This window comes from Micropterus dolomieu, linkage group LG05, assembly GCF_021292245.1.
Source record: "Micropterus dolomieu isolate WLL.071019.BEF.003 ecotype Adirondacks linkage group LG05, ASM2129224v1, whole genome shotgun sequence".
Taxonomy (NCBI): Eukaryota; Metazoa; Chordata; class Actinopteri; order Centrarchiformes; family Centrarchidae; genus Micropterus; species Micropterus dolomieu.
In genome coordinates, this window is record NC_060154.1 from 27,660,667 (window position 1) to 27,661,497 (window position 831).

The following is an 831-nucleotide window of genomic DNA, read 5'->3' on the forward strand; positions in this document are numbered from 1 at the left end:
GGGGGGGGGGATCTTATAGTTTACTTTTAGTTTGCCCTCCGAATTTATATTTTCTTTTCTCATCTCCTGTCTCTGAAAAAACCTGGGACAATCTTCCCCCAATATTCACTAGAAGAAGAAAAGTATAAATAATTTTAACCCCAATTTAAACATAAATAAGTTAAGGGAACCCAAGTCAAAATGTTTCATTTCACTTGACTTCACATGAATTAGTAGGAAAGTTCTCAACATGTGAATCTGAACTTGAATTATATTACAGACTAACTTCTTATGACACATCTAGTTTTTCCTTCCTTTCTGTTGTAACTTTCTGTTGTAATGTAGAACAACGTGAAGGAACGTTACGTCTTGCTAGAGTTAACATTTACTCAATAATATCCACAAAGATATGTTTCTAAAAACTGGCATGCTGGTCCTGTTTGCTAGAAGCTTATTGTGATGATGAAAATCACAATTCTTGCATGGGAAGACTGAAATAAAATATAAATCTAGAGTGAGAAAAAAATATAACACAGCCTCCCCTGCTCTCCTCCAAAAAATTACCTCCCTTCAGTGAGAAAAAAAAAATCATAAACCTTTTCTGAACCCCATCACCCTACAAATATTTGTACAGTCTCTTTGTTAGAAAACATGGTGTATTTTGCATTTATCTAGCATGCACTAGTTTGTTAGGCCATATGCCATCCAGGCAAGAAGTGGAGATGTTGGTAAGACCAAGTCCTCATTAATGGCCCTCAGGATCCCGAGGAACATTCTCAAGACAAAAAACGGATGTTAAGTTGTTTTACCTCCAAAATAAAATACAATACCACATTGAAAATTGGTCATCAG